The 26,896-nt window shown below is 42.3% G+C and overlaps 1 protein-coding gene across 14 annotated transcripts in view; it reads right to left on the bottom strand.

The window, feature by feature from the left end:
• Positions 1-26,896, bottom strand: part of ptprub (protein tyrosine phosphatase receptor type Ub) — a 361,002-nt gene that overhangs the window by 267,490 nt on the left and 66,616 nt on the right. The window lies entirely within an intron of this gene.

Below are 26,896 nucleotides of genomic sequence, written 5' to 3'. Positions count from 1 at the left end.
TTGTTTGGGCCATATTTCACCACAATATCCCCTCTGATCCTCTTTCAATAACTGAGATGGGACAGATGCCAGACAACTAACTGGGAAATCCATTTCCCACTTCACCCAGACACTAATAGCCTGGCGCAATGCAATCTGTACTCCACTCCAGCCCCCCTGACACTCTCACTCACCAACACACTAAGGTTGTTAAAGTAAACTAAAACTGAAAACTGATCTTGAAAAAACAATTTGTAAACTGAAATAAAATAATTAACAAACCCGTTTGAAAAACAGACTATACTGAAACCATTATCTTTGACTCAAAAACTATTTAAATAAAAGCCATTTTGAATTAGATTAGGCTTTTTTGTATTGGGGTTTTCAAGCTTCTGAATCTGTCAGGTCTCACTGAGATTGACTTTATAATTTCAAGGTAGACTCGGCAAGATTACGTTGCCCCGAACAGCATCGTAGATAGTGGTTGGGAGAGTTTGAGTGGTAAGGCTAAAGCAACTGACTGTAGACGACAGTCAAGGAGTAAAGTCAGGGGAGGTGCATTTGCCGAAAGTCAGACACCGATGTGGTTTTCCAACAGCAAGGCTCAGATAATCATGGCAGTGTTGCAATTGTTGAAAATGTTGAAAATAAACTTGCATCTAACCCTCATATTACACACACTCACAAACTGAAATCATAACATAAAATTGTGTGTGTACAGTCGTGGCCAAAAGTTGAGAATGACATAAATATTAATTTTCACAAAGTCTGCTGCCTCAGTTTGTATGATGGCAATTTGCATATACTCCAGAATGTTATGAAGAGTGATCAGATGAATTCCAATTAATTGCAAAGTCCCTCTTTGCCATGGAAATGAACTGAACCCCCCAAAAAACATTTCCACTGCATTCCAGCCCTGCCACAAAAGGACCAGTTGACCTCATGTAATTGATTCTCTCATTAACACAGGTGTGAGTGATGACGAGGACAAGGCTGGAGATCACTCTGTCATGCTGATTGAGTTCGAATAACAGACCGGAAGCTTCAGAAGGAGGGTGGTGATTGGAATCATTGTTCTTCCTCTGTCAACCATGGTTACCTTCAAGGAAACACATGCCGTCATCATAGCGTTGCACAAAATGGCTTCACAGGCAGGGATATTGCTGCCAGTAAGATTGAACTTAAATCGACCATTTATCGGATCATCAAGAAGTTCAAGGAGAGCGGTTCAATTGTTGTGAAGAAGGCTTCAGGGCGCCCAAGAAAGTCCAGCAAGCGCCAGGACCGTCTCCTAAAGTTGATTCAGCTGCGGGATCTGGGGCACCACCAGTACAGAGCTTGCTCATGAATGGCAGCAGGCAGGTGTGAGTGAATCTGCACGCACAGTGAGGCAAATACTTTTGGAGGATGGCCTGGTGACAAGAAGGGCAGCAAAGAAGCCACTTATCTCCAGGAAAAACATCAGGGACAGACTGATATTCTGCAAAAGGTACAGGGATTGGACTGCTGAGGGCTGGGGGAAAGTCATTTTCTCTGATGAATCCCCTTTCCGATTGTTTGGGGCATCCGGAAAAAAAGCTTGTCCGGAGAAGACATGGTGAGCACTACCATCAGTCCTGTGTCATGCCAACAGTAAAGCATCCTGAGACCATTCATGTGTGGGGTTGCTTCTCAGCCAAGGGAGTGAACACAGCCATGAATAAAGAATGGTACCAACACATCCTCCGAGAGCAACTTCTCCCAACCCTCCAGGAACAGTTTGGTGACGAACAATGCCTTTTCCAGCATGACCGAGCACCTTGCCATAAGGCAAAAGTGATAATTAAGTAGCTCAGGGAACAAAACATCAATATTTTGGGTCCATGGCCAGGAAACTCCCCAGAACTTAATCCCATTGAGAACTTGTGGTCAATCCTCAAGAGGCAGGTGGACAAACAAAACCCCACAAATTCTGACAAACTCCAAGCATTGATTATGCAAGAATGGGCTGCCATTAGTCAGGATGTGGACCAGAAGCTAATTGACAGCATGCCAGTGCAGATTGCAGAGGTCTTGAAAAAGAAGGGTCAACACTGCAAATATTGACTCTTTGCATCAACTCATGTAATTGTCAATAAAATCCTTTGACATTTATGAAATGCTTGTAATTATACTTCAGTATTCCACAGTAACATTTGACAAAAATATCTAAAGACACTGAAGCAGCAAACTTTGTGGAAATTAATATTTGTGTCATTCTCAAAACTTTTGGCCACGACTGTACATTGTACAATCAATTAGTGAGAGAGAGCATCAAAAGTCAAATGTATTTGTATGTATCCACTGTACACATACAGTGCCTTCGGGAAGTATTCCATTTAGTTAATTTACAGCCTTGTTCTAAAATGGCAAAAGAAAATACATCCACAGCAATCTACACACAATATCCCATTACGGCAAAGAGAAAACAGGTTTTTATAAATGTTTGTACATTTATAAAAATAAAACAAATACCTTTTTTACATAAGTATTTAGACCCTTCACCAAGACACTATAAATTGAGCTCAGGTGCATCCTGTTTCCATTGATCATACTTGAGATGTTTCTACAACTTGATTGGAGTTCACCGGTGGAAAATTAAATTGATTGGATATGATTTGGAAAGGCACCCATATATAAAGGTCCCACTGTTGACAGTGCATGTCAGAGCAAAAACCAAGCTACGAGGTTGAAGGAATTGTCCGTAGGGGTTCGAGACAGGATTGTGTTGAGGCACAGATTTGGGGAAGGGTACCAAAATATGTCTGCAGCATTGAAGGTCCCCAAGAACATAGTGGCCTCCATTTTTAACCACCAAGACTCTTCCTAGAGCTGGCCGCTGAGCAATCTGGGGAGAAGGGCCTTGTTCAGGGAGGTGACCAGATAGAGTTCCTCTGTGGAGATGGGAGAACCTTCCAGAAGGACAACCATCTCTGCAGCACTCCACTAATAAGGCCTTAATGGTAGAGTGGCCAGACGGAAGCCACTCATCAGTGTAAGGCAAATGACAGCCTGCTTGGAGTTTGCCAAAATCACCTAAAGACTCTCAGACCATGAGAAACAATATTCTCTGGTCTGATAAAACCAAGATTGAACTCTTTGGCCTGAAAGCCAAGCATCACGTCTGGAGGAAACCTGGCAACGTCCCTACGGTGAAGCATTGAGGTGGCAGCATCATGCAGTGGGGATGTATTTCAGGTGCAGGGACTGACAGACTTGTCAGGATCGTGGGAAAGATGAAAATTTCTCCAGAGCGCGCAGGATCTTAGACTGGGGCGAAGGTTCCCCTTGCAACAGGCCAATGACCCTAAGCACACAGCCAAGACAATCCAGGAGTGGCTTCGGGACAAGTCTCTGAATGTCCTTGAGTGGCCCAGCCAGAGCCCGGACATGTACCCGATCGAACATCTCTGGAGATTCCTGAAAATAGCCTTCAAAACAACACTCCCCATTCAACCTCACAGAGCTTGAGAGGATCTGTAGAGAAGAATGGGAGAAACTCCCCAAATACAGGTGTGCCAAGGTTCTTCAACAAAGTACTGAGTAAAGGGTCTGAATACTTACTTAAATTCGATTTTTCCGTTTTTTACATTTTATAAAAACCTTTCTACAACCTCTAAAATCCTGTTTTTGCTTTGTCATTATGGGGTATTGTGTGTAGATTGATGAGGGGGGAAAATAATTGGATGCATTTTTTAATAAAGCTGTAACGTAACAAAATGTGAAAAAGACAAGGGGTCTGAATACTTTCCAAAGGCACTGTAAATCGCAGCTAACTGGTTCCTGTTTCAGTCATGTCTTTGATCATGTTCTCATGGGTCAAACAAAAACACGCTTATGATTGCTTGACAATAGAGCCTCCCACAATGCAGGTGATGGCTGCAGGATGAAGGTTGGGGAAGAGCAACTGCACAAACTTGCAATTGACTGCAGTCAAAACTTCATGACCTTTGATCACAGGATTGTTCATGCAAAATTGACCATTTAGATCAGCATGATGCAAGACTTTGCTCTCACACGGTCACACAGAGTATCTGCGCATGTGCACGGGTGCACTTCATGCTGCTACAACGTGCACACTACAGGACCACAGCAATTGAGAAGTTTACCCTTGTGCTCCAACGCTCCTGGTTGTTGCGGTAATTGACCCACTACTACAGCTTACTATGTGCATCTATGTCATCTTCCTGAGTCTACCCTTAAACCTTACCTAACCTATGACCTGACCCAACACCTTATCCACTACTACCCCACAGTGGCAAGAACTGACATCCCCCAAAACACAAAAACTATAAAAATACATAAATGGCCCCTAGCCTCCCATGCATAGGCTACTTTCTGTCCCACACACCAAAACTAAAACTAAATCATATGAAAACAAAATAAATGTTTTTATAAAACTTTAGCTAAATAAAAATTTAAAACTAACTAAACTCAGTTTCAGATAAAAATCTTAAAACTAAAAGAAATAAAAAAATATATATAAAAACACAAACCTTGCAACACACACACACAGGCAATGTTGGCCCCCTGCTTTTGTAAAGATTTCCCCTTCCCATAAAACACAAACAAACTACAGCGCACATCTCCTATGCACAGCCACATAAACACACATACTTATAAAGTTGGGGAGGGAGGGATGGCAACCAGGGGACTGTGATTATTATTGTAATACATCACAACCTGCTACATTCCACACGCCAAAAAGCACATTTTTTTCAAATTATATTTAAATAGCCAGGGCTTTTAAGGCCCTTGGGCATAATTTGCTTCCGTCTCCACTCGCAGCATCTGTTGCCATCTCACACATTAACCCAGTGGTGTGAAAATTACAGGCTAGAAGTGGGCAGCCACCGATTCCCCCATCACGTGACCAGAGTATGTGCCAGCCAGAGTTGGAGCGCGACAGTGAGAGCCTAGAGACGCATCGGGGCTAATGATGGGGATGACCAGAACCAGACCCTCAAGGTCACCCTGCTGGTCCACTGCTTTATTAATGCTCATTCTGGACTCTAAACTAGAAGCACAAGCATTTCGCTATGATCGCATTAACATCTGCTAACCATGTGTATGTGACAAATAAAATGTGATAATCTACCATTAAGAAAATGGTCCAAATGTGACCATCAAGCAGCAGGGACTAAAGTCAGATTCTATACAATTTTACTACTGATGAACAAGAGGACACCAAAACTATTACAGATCAGTGGCAAATTTGTTTTGTTGGAAGTTCAAATGTTACAGGCAATCATAAAAAAACAAGGGTTGGTCTACTAACTAGATGGTTCATTCCAAGCCCGTAAGAACAGATAGAACAGACGTACTGTGGACAAAAGGAATTCCATATTAAGCTTTCATGCTGAAAGTCTGCCGGACGATATATATATATTCAGTGGGGCACAAACGCACAGTGGTCAGCCTTGCTCACCACCTCCAACCTCCATTACATCTCGGTGATAATATGCTAAAACTGGAAACTCTAGAGCATTGTGATGAGATTGGCTGGGCCTGATGGGTAGCAGAGAGTCGTAGCAGCCCAGCCAGAGAGCCAACAGAATGTTGAGTTGGGCTAGGTTTCTCCTCTTCTTCACTGATTTTTGGCTCATGCTAAGCCGTTACAGCAGGGATCCACATGGCGAGGGCCAGAGGTTAATTGTCCTGCACAGGGATCTATTTCTAATAGAACAGCCAAAGATATGGGACCTGACACATCCAAATGCTGCCAGTATATTATTCTTTACTGGAGCTAGAAATGAAGCATGCTGATTTCTCCTCAAAGGAACCCATCATGCGAGAGCCGGGGCATCAGGCCTGGGGTGTATTCTCTTCTGCTCCTACTGGTCTATATACTGTATCGCCCAGCCCGGCCTTCAAGTTTCAATTATGCCCACTCTCTATCCCTCCCTCTCGCTCTCCAAGACAGGGGTGTCTCTATCCTACTAAGTAATTACATTATAATTTGGTACCGGGCACAGCGCAAATCTAAATATCAAGTTTGAGACGGTGCCAAGGTTAAAAGCCTCCTGGCTGGAGGGAGGGGATGTGTTTTGTGTCTGCTCACTCATCGATTTCTTCATTAAATGTAGAACAACCTCCCTTTTTAATGAGCTGCTTTGGTTTCGGTATTAAATATTTGTTAACAGCGTGTGTGATTAAAAGGGGTGTAAATATGATTCAGATGTGTGAAATATTTGACCTAAGAATGAAACCACAGACCAAAATGTCGCCCTACAGCAGCGGTTCCCAAACTTTTTCACTCAGGCCCCCCTTCCAGCATTCCGCGCCACTATTTCTATGGGCACAAGAACTGTTGATGACACAAACTGTTCACACCCCTCTTGCTGGGGGAGAGAACATTTTGCAGGTTTAAAGCTTATTTCCTGCAATTCTACACATTTTCCCATGGGGTGCAGATAAAAAAAAATAGTTTTAAAGTGCATTTTCTTCCAATTCTATATACACTGCTCAAAAAAAATAAACGGAACACTAAAATAACACATACAAGATCTGAATGAATGAAATATTCTTATTAAATACTTTTTTCTTTACATAGTTGAATGTGCTGACAACAAAATCACACAAAAATGATCAATGGAAATCAAATTTATCAACCTATGGAGGTCTGGATTTGGAGTCACACTCAAAATTAAAGTGGAAAACCACACTACAGGCTGATCCAACTTTGATGTAATGTCCTTAAAACAAGTCCAAATGAGGCTCAGTAGTGTGTGTGGCCTCCACGTGCCTGTATGACCTGCCTACAACGCCTGGGCATGCTCCTGATGAGGTGGCGGATGGTCTCCTGAGGGCTCACCTCCCAGACCTGGACTAAAGCATCCGCCAACTCCTGGACAGTCTGTGGTGCAACGTGGCGTTGGTGGATGGAGCAAGACATGATGTCCCAGATGTGCTCAATTGGATTCAGGTCTGGGGAACGGGCAGGCCAGTCCATAGCATCAATGCCTTCCTCTTGCAGGAACTGCTGACACACTCCAGCCACATGAGGTCTAGCATTGTCTTGCATTAGGAGGAACCCAGGGCCAACCGCACCTGCATATGGTCTCACAAGGGGTCTGAGGATCTCATCTCGGTACCTAATGGCAGTCAGGCTACCTCTGGCGAGCACATGGAGGGCTGTGCGGCACTCCAAAGAAATGCCACCCCACACCATGACACCATGAGTGACCAAAACATCAGCCAGGAAGCATAGGAACTGAGAAGTGGTCTGTGGTCCCCACCTGCAGAACCACTCCTTTATTGGGGGTGTCTTGCTAATTGCCTATAATTTCCACCTGTTGTCTATTCCATTTGCACAACAGCATGTGAAATGTATTGTCAATCAGTGTTGCTTCCTAAGTGGACAGTTTGATTTCACAGAAGTGTGATTGACTTGGAGTTACATTGTGTTGTTTAAGTGTTCCCTTTATTTTTTGGAGCAGTGTAGTTTGCCATGTCCAAACCTAGCTAAAAAAAAATTGCTGACATGGGCTAGTTGACCTGTCCATTTCTGACAAGTTATTAATAGCTCTCTAAGGTATGCAATGACTGACATGACAAGAGGAATACTGATGATGCACTACCAAATTTTGAAATGTCACCTTGTCTATTCTACTATTACAACTTTCAAGAGTTAGTTGAAAGCCGGACTGTTCTTAAAAAATAAATAAACTGTGCGCCCCACAGTTTGGGAACCACTGCCCTAGAAAAACTAAATGACCCTTCTAAACTTCAAATGAAATGGAACACATTAATACTGTACATTCTGTTTTTGTATCTTAACATTCTTGCCTGCTCAAAAATGTCTTCTGTGTAAATTATAATACTTAACCATCTATTCATAAGATAATATATTAACCTGCATCCCCTTTATGAAAAAACATGACCTCTTCAGCTTCCCAGTAATCAAAATAACTTCACACATCCACTGGTACTGTTGCCATGACTCTCGGGTTATTAGCAAAAGAAAGAGCAAGGTTGCAAACAAAATAGAGAATGTTGTTAGAAGCTCACAAGGATACAATGTCACTGAATAAAGATGTCGTAGGGGGGGCAATTTGTTCAACATCACCTCCAGGTTGCCACCATATTGCCAGGAGATATGGAAAACTCTGTGGCTTAACTTTGATATGTGCATTCAATCAGGGATTGGGCTGTCTGTCTCCCTGCATTGGTCAATTCTCGATGTCATACGTAGCTTCACAAATTAGATGTCATATGTCTTGGCTCATCTGTTTTGTGACACCCCTGCCTTGCTATATAATGAGGTGTTTGCTATGCACATTGGGCGTTGTTAGTGAATCTCTGATCATCCACTCTATTTCCATATGCTGTACTCGGGGTATAGTGTGTCTTCGCTCATTTAAGGAGACAGACACTTTCCACTTGGATAGAGTCTTGCAGAAAATGCTGCTTATGTTACATAAAACAAACCAAGTGCCAAAGCAGATCCTAACCAACACCACCACCCAATTACACACACACGCAAGCACACACAAATCCGCGCACAAAGCCCAAATAAAAATTACATTTGCAACTTTAACAACTTTAACCAATTCACAAACTTTTTCTCAGCCTTCACGCCCCTCTCATCTCTCAGCATCCGCCCTCAGTTCTAACTCGTTTACAGGCGCTAAAGGTAATGAATCCCCACCGTTTAAAATAAATGCTGGTACCGCCAAGCCACCTGGGAAATAAATGAAATGAGGATATGCTACCTAGCTGTCCACACGACTAAAACTGAGAGACCAGTGGAGAGACATTTTTCCAGGACTCCCTGGTCAGATGGTCAGGAAAAAACACTGTCCCTACTCATTTATTTTTATTTAACCTTTAAGTCTCATTGAGGTCAAAATACCTATTTTACCTCTCATACATTCTTCACTGTTACATGCATAGGGACACTTACCCATGCACACATCTTCACACTATATAGGGTCCATATAGCTGGATCCAGATGGTGTCTCGTGTGTAACACCAGAGGCAGTTACAGGAAGAGAGTGGTTGGCAAGGTTGCGGGTCTAATTTGCATTGCAGAGAGTGCGGCTCCTCGTGCATCACCCATAGACAGGTGTATTTATTCTCAGTATAGGAGCTCTCCCAGCACTCCCCTGATTTCTCCATCCATCCCCACTGACTTACAAAATTAAATAATGTATCTGGCTCCCCGGGCATTAATAATTCAGTCTAACCTCATAAGGAGGATGGGGAATTCTCGACAGGCTGCTCCCCTGCACTCATCCTTTGTCTTTGAGGTGAATAGTTAGGAACACTTGGTCTTTCCATGACATAGACTGACCAGGTGAATCCAGATGAAAGATCCCTTATTTTCTGTCACTTGTTAAATCCACTTCAAATCAGTGTAGATGAAGGGGGAGACAGGTTAAAGAAGATTTTTTAAGCCTTGAGACAATTGAGACATTGATTGTGTGTGTGGGCAATGTGAATGGGCAAAACAAAATATTTAAGGACATTTGAACAGGGTATGGTTGTTTGTTCAGCGGTTTGAGTATGTCAAGAACTGCACTGCTGCTGGGTTTTTCACACTCAACAGTTTCCTGTGTGTATCAAAAATGTTTCAAAAGGACATCCAGCCAACTGTGGGACGCATTGGAATCTACATGGGCAAGCATCAAAGTGGAAAGCTTTTGACCTGCCCCAACCAATTTAGGATGGGGGGTGACCTCAGATGCTGCTGTGATGTCTCGGAGGCCAATTGCTTTTACATTAAATAAAAACATTTAATCGTTTAAAGACAGCTCCAATCCTCCTGAGCCTCTTAAGGTTTGTCATACACTCATATGTATGACAGGCCTTAAATTGAACCTGACAATTAAGTGTTTTACCATTTCATTTTCAGGACAACCAGGGCTTGAAGTAGAACACAAAACAATTTGGCATAAACAGTTGCACAGGCTTTTTCAGTTTTGCCCACAAATTTTCGGTTTGCAACTGCACATGGGGGACAAAGATCATATTTTTGGGAGAAATGTCCTCTGGTCTGATGAAAAAAAAATAGAACTGTGTGGCCATAATGACCATCGTTAAGTTTGGAGGAAAAAGGGGGATGCTTGCAAGCCGAAGAACATCATCCCAACCGTGAGGCACTGGGGTGGCAGTATCATGTTGTGGGGGTGCTTTGCTGCAGGAGGGACTGGTGCACTTCACAACATAGATGGCATCATGAGGCAGGAAATTGATGTGGATATATTGAAGCAACATCTCAAGACATCAGTCAGGAAGTTAAAGCTTGGTCGCAAATGGGTCTTCCAAATAGACAATGACACCAAGTATACTTCCAAAGTTGTGGCAAAATGACTTAAGGACAAAAAGTCAAGGTATTGGAGTGGCCATCACAAAGCCCTGACCTCAATCCTATAGAAAAGTTGTGGGCAGAACTGAAAAAGTATGTGCGAGCAAGGAGGCCGACAAACCTGACTCAGTTACACCAGCTCTGTCAGGAGGATTGGGACAAAATTCACCCAACTTATAGTATGAAGCTTGTGGAAGGCTACCCAAAATGTTTGACCCAAGTTCAACAATTTAAAAGCAATGCTACCAAATAGTAATTGAGTGTATGTAAACTTCTGAGCCACTGGGAATGTGATGAAAGAAATAAAAGCTGAAATAAATAATTCTCTCTAATATTATCCTGACATTTCACATTCGTAAAATAAAGTGTTGATCCTAACTGACCTAAAACAGGGAATTTTTATTGGGTTTAATGTCAGGAATTGGGAAAAACTGAGTTTATCCTCTCTAGGGTAGGGGGCAGCATTCAGAATTTTGGATGAAAAGAAAACACTCTAAAGTTTCCAAAACTGTTAAAATAGTGTCTGAGTATAACCTGTTGCGACTCTAGGGGCAGTATTTTCATTTTTCAAACGTTCCCGTTTTAAAAGGGATATTTTGTCAGGACAAGATGCTAGAATATGCATATATAATTGACAGCTTTGGATAGAAAACACTCTAACGTTTCCAAAACTGTAAAGCTATTGTCTGTGAGTATAACAGAACTGATGTTGCAGGCGAAAGCCTGAGAAAAATCCAATCCGGAAGTGCCCCATATTTTGAAAGCGCTGCGTGCCAATGAGTCCCCATTGAGCTGTGAATGTGCTATGAACCAGCTTACGCTTTCTATGTATTCCCCAAGGTGTCTACAGCATTGTGACGTAGTTTTACACATTTATGTTGAAGAATACCCGTAGGGGGCTACATTGCGCAAGTGGTCACATGATGCTCCCGGAGAAAATCTCACGTAAAGTACAGAGGTAGCCATTATTCCAATCGCTTCTACTGAGAAACCAATTGTCCCGGTGGATATATTATTGAATAGATATTTGAAAAACACCTTGAGGATTGATTCTAAACAACGTTTGCCATGTTTCTGTCGATATTATGGAGCTAATTTTGAAAAAAAATTGCCGTTGTCGTGACTGCAATTTCCGGTCGATTTCTCAACCAAACGTGAAGAACAAACGGAGCTATTTCGCCTACAAAAATAATATTTTGGGAAAAAATTAACTTTGGCTATCTACCTGGGAGTCTCGTGAGTGAAAACATCTGAAGTTCATCAAAGGTAAACGATTTAATTTGATTGCTTTTCTGATTTTCGTGACAAGGTTGCCTGCTGCTAGCAAGGCATAATGCTATGCTAGGCTATCGATAAACTTACACAAATGCTTGTCTAGCTTTGGCTGTAAAGCATATTTTGAAAATCTGAGATGACAGGGTGATTAACAAAAGGCTAAGCTGTGTTCCAATATATTTCACTTGTGATTTTCATGAGTAGGAAGATTTTCTAGGAAGATTTATGTCCGTTGCGTTATGCTAATTAGTGTCAGATGATGACAACGGTCCCGTTCACGGGATGGGGTGTCACTAGAGTATAACAGAACTGATTTAGCAGGCGAAAACCTGAGAAAAATCATTCAGGAAGTAGTTTCTTTTTGGTTTTGTAGTTTTCTATTCAATGCCATTTCAGTAACCATTGACTTAGGACTCCATTTGCAGTTCCTATGCCTTCCACTAGATGTCAACAGTCTTTAGAAATTGTTTCAGGCTTTATTCTTATAAATGAGGGTGTAAGACCAGTCTGAACGAGTGGACCCTAAAGTGACGCAGAGTTTTTTCAGGCGCATGTGCATTTCTTGTTTACCTTTTATATTGACGACGTTATTGTCCGGTTGAAATATTAAAGATGATTTAGGCTAAAAAACAACCTGAGGATTGAATATAAACATATATAAATTTGACATGTTTCTATGAACTTTACGGATACAATTTGGATTTTCTGTCTGACTGTTTTGACTGAGTTTGAGCCTGTGGATTACTGAAGAAAACGCAATAACAAAACAGAGGTTTTTGGATATAAAGAGACTTCATCAAACAAAAGGAACATTTATTGAGTAAATGAATGTCTTCTGAATGCCACCATATGAAGATCATCAAAAGTAAGGGATTAATTGTATCTCTATTACTGAGTTTTGTAACGCTTCTGCTTGGCTGGTTACTGTTTGTATTAATTTGTCAACTGGGCTATGTTCTGGGCTAGGTATGCTTTCGCCGAAAAGTATTTTATAAATATGACACTGTGTTAATCTTTAAACCTATGTAAAATATGTTTTGTTTTCTGAATTTTTATAATGAGCATTTCTGTAATTGAATTTGGCGCTCTGCAACATCACTGGATGTTGGCCAGATGGGACGCTAGCGTCCCACATACCCTAGAGGTTAAATGCATTTGGCTAAGGTGTATGTAAACTTCCGACTTCAACTGTATGCTGTGAAATTGTTAGATATTACTGTACTGTTGGAGCTAGAAACACAAGCCTTTCGCTACACCCACAAATACATCTGCTAAACACGTGTAAGTGACCAATTTGATTTGACTTCAAAATTACTCATGTGGATTGTGAGCATCCTAGAACAAAACAGCGCTTTTAATAATTTGTTGCTCAAACCCTTTGGACTCTACAGACGTTATTATCCGCCATTTTCTTACAAACATTGCTTACAACTCATTGGATTAATACCAGTTGTTTCTGCTATTAACATGATAGATAAAAAGGAAATGGTATGAAATACAGCAAGCTTGGTTCCTCCTCTCAAAATGTGGACTTGAAATGAGGAGCGCATCAAATATTCCACATCATTCCTCTTGTAAGGGGGGAATGGAGGGAGTGAATAAGGGAGGGAAGTGGGGGAGGGAACAGGAAATCTCAGTTAACACCACTGATGAGCTACTTTTAATTATCCCATTTCCTCCCCCATCCTTGTCAAGTAGGTCTATTTTCAGTGTATGTGGAGGGTTGTTTTTTTCTCCAAAACAGGCTCAGATTGATATGCTGCCTCTCCTCATCATCCCTGCATGCAGTCCATTTCCAATTTGAGAAGGAGACACATTGCAGCTCTCTATATCCAGAGGAGATAAGAACAGAGTTATAAGTGGATCCTGAAAGCAAAGTACACTACAGTTCAGAAATTTGGGGTCACTTAGGAATGTCCTTTTTTCCCATGAAAACATACATGAAATTAGTTGCAAAATTAATAGGAAATACAGTCAAGACGTTGACAAGGTCATTAATAATTGTGTCCTTCAAACTTTGCTTTCGTCAAAGAATCCTCCATCTGGAGCAATTACATACTTGCTGACCTTTGGCAATCTAGTTGTCAATTTGTTGAGGTAATCTGAAGAGATTTCACCCCATGCGTCCTAAAGCACCTCCCACAAGTTGGATTGGCTTGATGGGCACAACAACTCAATAGGTTGAGATCTGGTGACTGTGCTAGCCACTCCATTATAGACGGAATACAAGCTGACTGCTTCTTCCCTAAATAGTTCCTGTCGTCATTGTCCTGTTGTAGGAGGAAATTGGCTCCAATTAAGCACCGTCCACAGGGAATGGCATGGCGTTGCAAAATGGAGTGATAGCCTTCCTTCTTCGAGATATTTTACCCCGTACAAATCTCCCGCTTTACCACCACCAAAGCACCCCCAGAACATCACATTGCCTCCAACATGCTTGACAGATTGCATCAAGCACTCCTCCATAACACTTTTTCCCAATCTTTCTCTGTCCACCATCTGTGTTGTTTTGGCCATCTTAATCTTTTATTTTTATTGGCCAGTCTGAGATATGGCTTTTTCTTTGCAATTCTGCTGCCCAGCATGCCGGAGTCACCTCTTCACTGTTGACATTGAGACTGGTGTTTTGCGGGTACTATTTAATGAAGCTGCCAGATGAGGACTTGTGAGGTGTCTGTTTCTCAAACTAGATACTAATGTACTTGTCCTCTTGTTCCGTAGTGCACCGGGGCCTCCCACTCCTCTTTCTATTCTGGTTAGAGACAGTTTGCGCAGTTCTGTGAAGGGAGTAGTACACAGCGTTGTACGAGATCTTCAGTCTATTGGCAATTTCTCGCATGGAATAGCCTTCATTTCTCAGAACAAGAATAGACTGATGAGTTTCAGAAGAAAGTTATTTGTTTTTGGCCATTTTGAGCCTGTAATCGAACCCACAAATGCTGATGCTCCAGACACTCAACTAGTCTAAAGAAGGCCAGTTGTATTGCTTCTTTAATAAGGGCAACAGATTTCAGCTGTGCTAACATAATTGCAAAAGGGTTTTCAAATGATCAATTTACCTTTTAAAATTATAAACTTGTATTAGCTAACACAACGTGCCATTAGAACACCAGAGTGATGGTTGCTGATACTGGGCCTCTGTACGCCTATGTAGATATTCGATAAAAAATCAGCTGTTTCCAGCTACAATAGTCATTTACAACATTAACAATGTCTACACTGTATTTCTGATCAATTTTATGTTATGTTATTTTAATTACTTTTCTTTCAAAAACAAGGACATTTCTAAGTGACCCCAAACTTTTGAACGGTAGTGTAAATCTTAAGGAGCATAAAACAAATCAGTGTAATTATCAAGATAAGATGGGTGTCACCTGGCATGGGCGTCAAAACCTGCTTCCTTTTTTGTCACATATTGTAACTTGTGCTGAAGTTTTCTTTGGAGTGGAGAACGATACCAGACACCTACAAAAGCTATTTGAAAAGCTAATTTGCTCATTTATATGCAGAGGAAGGCATGTTGTGCCCACAGTGACGGGAGACTGCATATTAGGACCTGAGGCTGAGGCTCAGGCTGAGAAGGGACCATGAGGAAGGCCTCTCAATGCCTGGCTAAAATGTATGTCTGGCAGCTCTTCCTGGGAGTCAGAGAGAAATACAACTGGAGCGGAGCGACTAAGAGCAAGGATACAAGGTCGAGAACACTGTGACACCCATTGTAGCCCTAGATCTATCCTCTTTTGATTCTGCCCATCTTCAGGTGGTCAGTGGTCAACTAATGTTGTTTGCAAGAGATCACATCTACAGTAAGGGAAAGACTAGAAGAAGTTGAATAGAGCATCATAAAACTTACGGGACACGCCACCAAGCCTGCCAGTGTCATAGCTGTGGCACTCGAGTCACTCAAGCAACATGACAGAGACAAGTAATAGAGGTATATAACATAATAGCATTAATTCTCGCTAGACTACAAACTGGTGGGGTCAGTATAGAGTATGTGTCTCTCTCACTCTGCACTCCTTTCTCACACTCCATCTGTAGGGACTCTCTCTTTCTTTCTCTCCTCTGCCCATGTTATCCAAGGGGATCACAGTGACATAGTAAATCCAAAAGTGCCTGTGTCACTTTTGGTATTTAATTTCATTTTCAACCCCCCCTTCCCTCTGATCATGAGTTTCTTTGTAAGTGCCTTGGGTCCAAGGCAAATGTCAACAAAACTAAACCATGTGTCATTTAAGGTTTTACAGCACATCTCCAGGAGATTAACCTCAAGAAAAAGCAGCCTTTTTGAGATACTCAAACATATTTGAGGAGTACATATCTGGAAAGCCAGACTGAACTGAAACTTAGAAAATCCAATGTATCGTACTGGTCACTACATCACAATGGGGAGTCTACTGTAACATTACTTCTATCTGTCTCACAATAATAATAATAGATTACATTTGTAAGGCACTTTCATTATACAGAATAATCTCAAAGTGCATAAAATAAAAAATGTAACATAAATGGACACAACTAGAAAAGGCAACTGACACAAAGACCACAGCTGACGCTACAAGGGACAAGCGCACCAAGCAGCACAGCTATCAACAGAAAGCCTTCCTAAAAAGAAAGATCTTTAGGCGCGTCTTAAAGTAACCCATAGTCTGTGGTGCCTTCAGGAGGTCCGGGAGGGCATTCCAGAGGCTGCGGGCCGTCGAGCTGAAAGCCCGATCCCCCAAGGAGCTTGGTCCTGGGGACGTGGAGGAGCAGGCTATCACTTGACCTGAGGGTTTGGGTGGGGTTATGGAGGGAGAGCACTTCTTTGAGATAAGAAGGGGCATTGCCATGAATACACTAGAAAGTCAGCAGGAGGGTTTTGAATTCAATCTGGAATGAGACGGGGAGCAATATGACGGGAGTGATATGATGGTGTTTCCGCACTCTTATCAGGATCCTGGCAGCATTGCTCTGGAACTATTGGAGCATCTGGAGACTCCTGCCAGGGATACCGATGAAGAGTGCATTGCAGTAGTGCAGCGTTCAGGAGATAAAGGCATGGACAAGCTTCTCTGCATCAGACTGAGTGAGGGTGGGACAGAGTTTGGCAAATTTCTAGCTGTGATAGAATGACGCTTTACACAGTCGTTTGATGTCGCTGTCAAAAAGGTCAGGGAGGAATCCAGCTTTACACCCAGATTGGCAACTGAGGGGGAGGGATGTTCTGTCCTTCAATGGTAAGCTGCGTTATTGGTGAGTGATGGAACTGGTGGGGGGTGCCAACAAGTAGGGCCTCTTTTGATGCTGTTCAGTTGAAGGAAGTTTTGCTTCATCCATGACCTTATCTACTCAAGGCACATGAGTCAGAAGGACTTTGGGCAGTTTTTTACATACAGCTGGGTGTCATCAGCATAGCAGTGGAATGAGATTCCATGCACTCTAAAAACTGCTGGGTTAAAAACAGCTCAATTTAGGTTATTTGGTAACACAGCGCTGGGTAAATATTGGACAGAACTCATGCTGGGTTATTTTGCCAGTTGTGTGAATAACCCAACATTTTAGGTTGTTTGTTTGTATTATCCAAACATGGGTTTATTTGACCGTCAGTTTTTTTTCAAACCATCAGTTGAGTTGTCACAGGAATCCTTAGGTTATTTTCAGGAGGTGTGGCCTATTATGGGCATGGCTTTCAGATAATGTATATTTTGGGCCACCAGTAAGAGTAAACTGGTATATCTTACTTACACTGCAAATAAAAAAATGGACTTGAATATTTTAGCACATGAAATAACATTTTCGACCGACCACCTCTTTTCAGTCTTATGCTACAAAATGTGATTAAAAAAATAATAATTACATTGGATGAAAGTACAGACTCTAGAAAATGGTATATCATTCACTAAAGTTGAGGGACAATGAGAAAGTAATTCTTCTTTGAAAGTTGATAAACTTGCAACCCCACTTTTGAGAAAATAGTCCTTAAATATTTTGGTACATCTGCTGAGAGCTCTTCTTTGTCTAGACCCAATCAGCATCATTCACACCCTCTTAAGCCCTAGCTCAACCCATCTCTTTAAGGATTCACGTGAGGCCATGTGCTAAACAGAGTGCGTAAGGTAGTGTATTTAACATTTTCAATACAATAGATGGCCGTAATCACCCCCAGATACACCTGGCTAATCTTTATTTTTTACGCCTTTTTCTCCCATTTTGTTATATCCAATTGGTAGTTACAGTGTTGTCCCCTTGCTGCATCTCCCATACGGACTCGGGAGAGGCGCAGGATGAGAGCCACGCGTCCTCCGACATGACCATGCCAAGGCGCAATGCTCCTTGACACACTGCTTGCTTAATCCGGAAGCCAGCCACACCAATGTGTCGGAAGAAACACAATACAACTGGTGAACATGTCAGCGTGCATATGCCCGGCCCGCCACAGGATTCGCTAGAGCGCGATGGGACAAGGACATCCCGGCCGAAACCCTCCGCTAACCCAGACAACGCTGGGCCAATTGTGCACCACCTCATGGGTGTCCCGGTCACAGACGGCTGCGACACAGCCCGGGAACGAACCCGGATCTGTAGTGACGGCTCAAGCAGTGCGATGCAGTGCATTAGAGCTCTGGGCCTCTCGGGAGGCCCACACATGGCTAACTTTATAGGTAATGTAATCATCTGGTGAAGTGGATTCTTTTGTTTAAACATGTCGTTAGCTAACCATAATCCCAACCCAAACACAACTAGAAAAACGAACAGATTGTCATAGCTAGCCACCATGCATGAAATGCTGTAGTATCAATCTACAGGTAGCTAAAGCTAACAGGCTATAACTAGCAATGCAAATGGATTTGTGAGATATTAATAATATTACTACACTAATCATACACGTAACGTTAGTTAGCGAGCTAGCCAGCTAACATTCCCTAGCTAGCTAACCATACACTTTAACTTGCAACTTTGACGAAATTTGAAATGTATAATATTGGAAAATGTAGCTAAACTCTTTAATGAAGTAAGACGTCCTGTGTTGTTTGGACAGCTTGCTTGGCCCGTTGTGTCAAGTCACTCCGGTTCACACTGACCGTGTGCAATGTGAAAAGAATCATCATATTTTTCTCCGTCTCTGTCATGGATGCAATCAAATGCCAGAATTTTCAACATCTCCTTCTCATACTCTGCTTACACCGGGAATTCCACTGATTTCAAAAATTGGTCAGATTCTTCCGTGACAACAACACTGTTGATCGATGTTTTTTCCCCATCACTTTTATTATTAGACTCTACAATGTTTGGTTCAAAGAAAATGTTGTTACCCAAGTCAGGGATTTCCACATCGTCTGATTAATTTCAGAGTCAGAGTCAGCAGGCATGATCGTCCTCCAGAAAGTGGTCCAACACAACTTTTCCCCACTGATCTTTGTCGATATTGTATGCTAAATTCAGCAATGTTGTTGAGAGCAGTAGCAACACTTCTGCAGTTATCCATGGCTACTATATCTTTCAAAAAGGCCACGGTAGCAAGGATTATCTACACAAACTGAGCAGCTCATTTTATATTTTATTCTGCCATGTAGAAGCATGCTACATGGCAGAACAATCCAAACTCATCTCTCGGCATGTCCAGCCCATCCAATATCTCAGACAATCATGGCTAGCAGGAAGGTTCCTTGCTTTTTCCATGGCTAAACCAACTAGGCTTGTAATTTTACAATTGTATTAATATTTACAGATCACATACGAGTTTGTTATTAAGGCACATAAAAGTTCACATGTTCCAGAATGCATTTCTTTAAAAATATATATATATATTTTGATCAATAAAAATAAACATTAAAATTCCTCTCCTGTGAAGTAGTGATGTGCGACATACGCCTAGCTTCCTTAAACGAGATGCATACATACACCATCCTGTCTGAGGGTTAGGAGTGGAACCAGCTCAAGGCTGGTTCAAACAGTCCAATGGTGTCCCGGAGGCGTTCCAGGAGGATGGGGTGGTCGACAGTGTCAAATGCTGTGCTCAAGTCCAGGATCAGGAGATAGGGGGAGGCTGCATCATCTGCCATCAGAAGGTTGTTGGTGACCCTGAGTAGGTCCGTTTCAGTGCTGTTGGCCGGCCGGGAAACCTGACTGGAACTTGTTCTGATTGAGATGGAGCTGTACAGCAAACACTTTTTCCAATACCTTGGAGAGGAAGATGAGATTTAATATCGGCCTGTAATTGTCCTGCACTTCTAGGTCCAGGGTGGGCTTCTTCAGAAGGGGGATGATGACAGCGGTCTTAAATGCAGGTGGGACACTGCCAGATTGGAAGAAAAAAAACAGGAGGAGGTTGTCATCATGGAGATAGTTTTCTCAATAATTGTTTTATTTTATTTATTGAACCTTTATTTAACTAGGCAAGTCAGTTAAGAATAAATGATTATTTACAATGAGGGTCTACTCCGGCCAATCATGCTGGGCCAATTGTGCGTCTCCCTATAGGACTCCCAATCATGGCCGGTTGTGATACAGCCTGGAATCGAACCAGAGTCTCTAGTGACGCCTCTAGCACCGAGATGCAGTGCCTTAGACCACTGCACCACTTGGGAGCTCCCTGGGTGACTTCAAGGAAGTAGGAGAGAGACTGAGGTGACTTTGGTGGAGGTTCAAAGGGCGGGAGGAGACAGAGTAGTAGAGCTAGAAATGAGAGATCTGAAGTTGCTGACCTTTGAAAAAGTCAATGAAGCTGTTACACTGCTCTTTCGTTGTCTCGATGGGGGAAATGAACTGGGGTGTCAAAAGATGGTTTATGGTGGAAAACAGGTGCTTTGAGTTTCCAGGATTTTAATTGATGCTCTTGATTTTCCTTTGATGCTCTTGAAAGGCCAGTCTGTAGGATGGTGAGGCTCAAGTTACTCCCCTGCACTCAGCCCAGGATGTGTCCAGTGGATTTCATGTTTCTCAGTTCTGAAGTAAACCAGGGAACTGAGTGAGCAAATGCGACGTCCCGTGTTTTTATGGGGGAATGAATGGAGGTCAAGCACACTGCTCAGGGATTGATTGTAAACTCCACAGTTTCATCCACTGATTAAAAAGGAGGAGACAGGTTCAAGATGTCTTCTGACAGGCTGGCTGGGTAAATGTTTTTCCAGTTCCGGAAACACAGGCGATGCTTGGACTTGGTTAGAGGGGGAAGGAATGTCAAGTCCAGTGTGAGAACCTTGTGGTCAGACACACAGATCATAGACCTGCCTGTTGTTGATGGGGGTGGAATAGACAGTTTATTAGGACAACCTTAGAGTCACAAGAAGTTGGTGTCACCTAGTGCAAATCAATCCCAGAACTACAGCAAAGGACATTGTGAAGATGCGGGAGGAAACAGGTACAAAAGTATCTATATCCACAGTAAAATTAGTCCTATATCGGCATAACCTGAAAGGCCTGCTCACCAAGGAAGAAGCCACTGCTCAAAAACCGTCATAAAAAGCCAGACTACGGTTTGCAACTGCACATGAGGACAAAGATCGTATTTTTTGGAGAAATGTCCTCTGGTCTGATGAAACAAAAATAGAACTGTTTGGCCATAATGACCATCGTTAAGTTTGGAGGAAAAAGGGGGATGCTTGCAAGCCGAAGAACACCATCTCAACCGTGAAGCACGGGGGTGGCAGCATCATGTTGTGGGGGTGCTTTGCTGCAGGAGGGACTGGTGCACTTCAAAAAATAGATGGCTTCATGAGGGAGGAAAATTATGTGGATATATTGAAGCAACATCAAGACATCAGTCAGGAAGTTAAAGCTTGGTCGCAAATGGGTCTTCAAAATCGACAATGACACCAAGCATACTTCCAAAGTAGTTGAAAAATGGCTTAAGGACAACAAAGTCAAGGTATTGGAGTGGCCATCACAAAGCCCGACCTCAATCCTATAGAAAATTTGTGGGCAGAACTGAAAAAGAGTGTGCGAGCAAGGAGGGCTACAAACCGGACTCAGTTACACCAGCTCTGCCAGGAGGAATGGGACAAAATTCTCCCAACTTATTGTGGGAAGCTTGTGGAAGGCTACCCAAAACGTTTGACCCAAGTTAAACAATTTAACGGCAATGCTACCAAATACTAATTGAGTGTATGTAAACTTCTGATCCACTGGGAATATGATGAAAGAAATAAAAGCTGAAATAAATCACTCTCTACACTATTATTCTGACATTTCACATTCTTAAAATAAAGTCGTGATCCTAACTGACCTAAGACAGGGAATGTTACCTCCGATTAAATGTCAGGAATTGTGAAAAACTGAGTTTAAATGTATTTGGCTAAGGTGTATGTAAACTTCCGACTTCAACTGTATGTCCCCAAATGCACTGCTAGGTAAAAAGAAGCCCCTATGAGTTCTTCTGATGTGTTTCTACATTCAGTAATAACCTCAAAACACTTCACAAATCAGGCATACAAGGATATAGGCCTATAATTTAAAGTGTGACTATTCAAACTGCTCCCAAAAACATAACTGAAAAGTACATTCAAATGCAAATAAATAACCTCGTACTCTTCCCCCATTCCCCATGATTTTGTATTCATGTATTTATTATTTAACCTTTATTTTAACAGGGAAAACATAGAGACCTAGGTCTCTTTAAACAAATTTGCCCTGTATATACAACATTATGCCCAAATATATACAATGAGTGATCACAAACAAATGATTGATCACAACAAATCAGGTATATTAGTCACGTAATGTTTTCAGTCACTGTCACTGTCAGAGTGAGAGATACAGAGAGAGAAAGAGGGAGAGAGATTCCCACATAAAAATACCATTCTCAAACACCCATCCTGTCAGCCCACCCTGGGCTGTTTTCAAGATACACAACTGTGAAAATACAGAAATCATCCCCTTATGATGCAAAACGCAGCAGGTTTTTGAAAGTTACATATCTTGAACACTTGATTTCTGACAAGAAAAACATTTTGGGATTGTCAACAATGGACTAATAAAACAAATACCAAAAAAATGTTTTTGGGTGGAGTTTTCCTTAACACTTCTCAAATCGTTGTTGAGATGCCAATGTCATAAGCCTATCGTCAACCAATCACATTTCTCAAATCCTTTTGGGCTAAATTCCAGCTCAACTTCGAAGACAGTTAGGTGTAACTACTTACAAAAAGCGTGCTTCTGATGAAGCTCTACAAAAGTAAGTAAATATTTTTAAATGTAAATAGCCGTATATTAGACTGAAAGATAAGGTCATTTCAAACTTGTGAGGCTACAGTATTTACCATGCTCATTAGTTGGTAATTCAACATTTTAATTGCTGCTATTTTCACGTAGCAATTTGCCTTAAGTTAATGTTTCAATAATTTAGTTTTGTTTCTTTCTTTCTTTGTTTGCTGAAATATACTTTTTCAATAAACGTTAATCAAATTCAACCACCGACTGTTTCCTTGTTGAGATTCAACTGGCACATGCACATTTCCGCGGTGTTGCCATTTTAGAGCAACAGCAATGAGCAAACAGCCAGTGGTTGTATTTGATTAACATTTATAAAAAATATATTGATCTCAGCAAACAAAGAAAGGCACGCAACTACAGAGGACAAATATCGGTACAACGTAGGCGTTTCATAACATTTTTTTTATTAAAAAATAAGTATTGACCATGGGCGAATCGATGTAGTCTGAGCTAGATTCCACAAAGCCTGGTCTCTGCTCCACTCCGTTGGTGGAGTGATCAGAAACGTCCTTCAACATGGAGAGGAGTTTAGTCCGCTACTACTTCACTCAATCCCATTTTAAAAGTCTTCTTTCCTAACTGTTTTACATTCCCTGAGACCAACCAGAAATGTTTCCTTGGCTAAATATTTCCATAAGAAAGCCACAGTGGTCTCTTGTTTCTGCATCAGCAATTTTTTTTGCACAAAGCAAACGAGTAGGGAGCAGGTTCTACATAACAGAACCAAATCTAATAGGGTAGATTAGATCAGACGTTGTCGGCATGTTTCAAAAGTGTTGCATAAAGATTTGTTGGCATTTTATTGCTTTGAAATGTATATGAATGAAGGATGTAGGTAATGTTGTCAGTCTGGTGTAGAAGGATTGTTCTACTCAGTTATATCACCATCACCAGCTGGGTGTTCTGTGTGCAAAGACTTTCAAATATTTGTTTTATTTCCTGTGTTCGTTTACATTACTGTTATACCAAAAATAGCACCTTAGTCATTTCTCATGAGATTTTAGGATGGTTAGCTGAAAACTCAACAGCGCGCAACTAGACAGAACTTGCTTGGATTGGACAGGGATCTTGAGGCTATCCATGCTCATTGTTGCTCATTCAACATAATATTTGCTGGTAATTCACTGAGCAGACTAAACTCCATGGTGAAGGAAGTTTCTTATGACCTACAAAGGCTTTATAGTTCGTTTATCACCATGTGCTGTAATTTGCTCACGAAAAAGTAATTGAAGAAGATATAAATGCATATTTCCATGAAACAGATTGATTGGCATGAGATGCTGCCAACATTTTGTATTCGTGTAGGCTACACTGTCCTGCAAAATTACCATGTTGTCCCACATTTGGGTGTTTTAAATGTGGTCACCCAATCCCCCCCGGACCCCTTTACTGCTGCAGATGCAACGTACCCAGTCCCTCCGTGTTAGCATTAATCTGACTGTGGCTGGAACCAAGCAGTCAGCCCAGAAACAACAACAATCTCTCTGGACCCCTCTTCTGAAAGCAAACAGAGAGGGGAGGGCTGAGGTCCCCTGCCGATTTTGAGCATTCAGTGTTCCTGTGTGTGTGGTGTGTGTGTGTGTGTTTCATGCATCTGTCCAGCCTTTCTCAAAGTCATAATGAAGCCTCCAAGGGATTTCTGTCTTCTCCAACTTCTGAAGTATATCTAAATGGGGATAAAAGTTTTTGGGCCACTTTTTGGTGACTGTCAAAAGAAAAGTACCCGATTTAATGTGTTTTAACACCGTTGGATAGTATGTGTGTGTGTGCATGTTTGTGTGTGTACATGTGCATTGATCGAAAGGCACAGAGGCTTGACACAGTCCTAGATATAATGAGAATGATTCCCGTCTCAGCTTCCAGTATTTATGCTGCAATAGTTTGTGTCGGGAGGCTAGGGTCAGTCTGTAATATCTGGAGTATTTCTCCTGTATTATCCGGTGTCCTGTGTGAATTTAAGTATGCTCCCTCTAATTCTCACTCTCTTTTTCTCTCTTTCTCCTCTCTCTCTTTTTCTCACCCTCTTCTCTCGGAGGACCTGAGCCCTAGGACCATGCCTCAGGACTACCTTGCCTGATGACTCCTTGCTGTCCCCAGTTCACCTAGTCATGCTGCTGCTCCAGTTTCAAATGTGGCTGCGGCTATGGAACCCCGACCTGTTCATTGGACGTGCTACCTTGTCCCGGACCTGCTGTCTCGAACTCTGAATGATCGGCTATGAAAAGCCAACTGACATTTACTCCTGGGGTGCTGACATGCTGCACCCATTTCAACCACTGTGATTATTATTATCTGACCCTGCTGGTCATCTATGAACGTTTGAACATCTTGGCCATGTTCTGTTCTCCACCCGGCACAGCCAGCAGAGGACTGGCCACCCCTCAGAGCCTGGTTCCTCTCAAGGTTTCTTCCTAGGTTCTGGCCTTTCTAGGGAGTTTTCCTAGCCTCCGTGCTTCTACACCTGCGTTGCTTGCTATTTGGGGTTTTAGGCTGGGTTTCCTGTACAGCAGTTTGAGATATCATCTGATGTAAGAAGGGCTTTATAAATAAACGTGATTGATTGATGGTAGACATAGGGCACACACAGCAGGCAGAGATGGACAGATGGAGAGATGGGAACAGACACCAAGGAATCATACATGAATATCTATGTACATATGCTGCCTCGCTAGAGACGCAACCACACAGCCACCAAACAAGCAGCCAGGAGTCACAATGCTTCTTGTCATATACTCTCCCCTGTCAATTCTCTCCATCTCGCTGCACTCCTTTTCTCTCCCGCATCGCTTCGCTTCTGCTGATATACTGAAATAGGTTATTTAGGCACAGGGGAAGAGTGGAAACCATAGAGAGAAGAGAAAGCCTGTGAAAAGCAGAGGAGAAAGTATGAGACGTGTGTGAATGAAGTAGTGAAACAGCTGTAAGGAGAAAAAAGGAGGGAGGGAGGGACAGAGGGAAATAAAGAGTGAGATAAAGAAAGAGAGAAATAAAGAGTAAGGTAAAGAGAGAGCGAGATGTGACCTGAAACCTAAGGAGGTGTTTTTGTCTTTGACTTAAACAGATGTAGTTTGCAGCCAGTCACTATACAGCAAAAAAGCTGTGGTGCTCCTGGGTTGCAAAATCTGTCTAGTCTGAAGTTCGAGTCAGAGAAGAACACAACAGCTTCACTGTGAAACAACACTGCAATCTTCACCACAGTTGGGCTTTGTTTACAATGGCGATGGAAAGAGCACGATGTGGAGCCAGCTCTCTAGGTTATCCCCCTTCCTGTTTTGTCATTAAGGCTTCAGAACTTTGCAGACAGTTGACATTCCACATCAGTCGGAGGGAGGGTTACTTTTCAACCACGATTAGCTCCTGACAGAAAAGTGAGGGAAAACAGACACAAACATAATCTGGGGAGTTGCGGTGGCTGATTTGGGGGAGGTTATGTTCAAATGTAATAATAAAAAGTCAGCTAGTCGAGAGTTAGCGCTGGTCTCCAGGGGCCTAATCAGTGAGATTCTGAGTCTGACAGAGCATCTGCTGTTGTCTCCATTTGAAGTGGGGGGGGGGGAGAAAATTGGGTTGCCACAGTGACATGTGTAGACAGCCAGGAAGAGAGAAGGGGATGGGACCATGTTCCATTCATGTAAGGTTGAGTGGAGGCAGCAGGAACAAAAAGGCATGTTTAAAGTGATTAGCCATGCACCAGTCAAAACACTGAGCTCCCTGAGTGGGAAAAGCTCCTGAACTGAGGTCCCCTTGTCTGCCATTCCAGCCATACAGAAGTCTGGTGGATTGGATGAGCAGTACTTATTTAGTTGACTTTTTAAAGGATATTGGGCATAGAGGCAGCTGTCTCAGAACAAATGTCAGTTGTGTCAGAGATCCTAAAAATACACCAATGAAGGGCAAACTCTTAAAACCAAAGTAAGCCAAGGGAGAAAGAGCAAGGAAGGAGATGGAGAAAAGCAGATGGAGAGAAAGTGAAACAAACAGAGAAAGAGAGGGAGAGAGAGCGTATGGCAGGAGGGAATCTCGGTGTAAGCCCAGGAGATCAGCAGGGGTCAGTGTTTTATGTCCTGATGGGGGAGAGGGATAGTTGAGGCCTCTGAGACCTGCTGTTATAGAGCTAATCAA

Source organism: Oncorhynchus mykiss, chromosome 3, assembly GCF_057628025.1.
Source record: "Oncorhynchus mykiss isolate SJ-2025 chromosome 3, ASM5762802v1, whole genome shotgun sequence".
NCBI classification, from domain to species: Eukaryota; Metazoa; Chordata; class Actinopteri; order Salmoniformes; family Salmonidae; genus Oncorhynchus; species Oncorhynchus mykiss.
The sequence above is the reverse complement of the archived record's forward strand: the minus strand, read 5'-3'. Positions and strand labels throughout refer to the sequence as shown.